At 42.7% G+C, this 879-nt stretch overlaps 1 pseudogene; it reads right to left on the minus strand.

The window, feature by feature from the left end:
- Positions 1 to 553: 553 nt before the first annotated feature.
- Positions 554 to 641, minus strand: LOC142441859 (U2 spliceosomal RNA; annotated as a pseudogene).
- Positions 642 to 879: the final 238 nt, after the last annotated feature.

An 879-nucleotide genomic window follows, 5' to 3' on the forward strand; every position in this document is an offset into this window, starting at 1 on the left:
ACACACACACACACACACACATATATATATATATATATATTTTTTTTTTTTTTGCATGATGCCTTATACTTGGACCCTTTGGCACCTCCTGATCGCACTGGCTGGTGTGCTAAACAGTTTTAATAACAACCATGTCCTCCACATTATTCTAATTCAGGGACTGATTTTGGTACTTCTGAGCAATGGTCACATAAAACGCAATGACGATGCTCATAATTCTGTGGCTTATAATGGAGGCTAAACAATAAAAAATTATGTGAGAAATGCTCAGGATACAGTTAATCACTTAGGCCGGTTTCTTCTCTGCTGTGACACAGACAGGCATCACTAGCCCACAGCATCATGAGGTGCCCTTGTCTCTACTCAGGCAATTATGAAAAACCCATCATGGCTCCCAAAAATGTCCAGAGTTAGCAAGTCAAAAAGGAAGAACAGGATCAGCAAACCGTAAACTGAAAGGACTCCAGCAAAATCCACACCTTGAGTTGCAATTTTGAAAGAAGATTCTATGGGCAAACTATCGAACGGTGCAGGGATCATCACAAGAAGATGAGAAGAATCGACAGAGACAATGTTAAAAAAGAAAGAACTGATAAGAACAGATACTACACTTGATCTTAGCCAAAAGGCCGAGAAGCGAAGTGGTGTTAACAAACCCAGGGACAAGGGAAAAACATGGGACCCCAAATAGTAGAGAAGGGGGAGTGGCAGGCCTGGTGGGAAATGATCAAGGGTAAGGTTGCTTAGAGAAGAGGTATACTCTAGCCCAGGTGGCGATGAAGCATGGTAGTAGGACAGGAGGAAGGTCAAGGGAGATGGAGGAAAGAGCTAGGAGTCAAAGGGCATTCATGGAGGTCTAGACAAAGACATGTACATGCA

Source organism: Tenrec ecaudatus, chromosome 2 (genome assembly GCF_050624435.1).
Source record: "Tenrec ecaudatus isolate mTenEca1 chromosome 2, mTenEca1.hap1, whole genome shotgun sequence".
Lineage (NCBI taxonomy): Eukaryota > Metazoa > Chordata > Mammalia > Afrosoricida > Tenrecidae > Tenrec > Tenrec ecaudatus.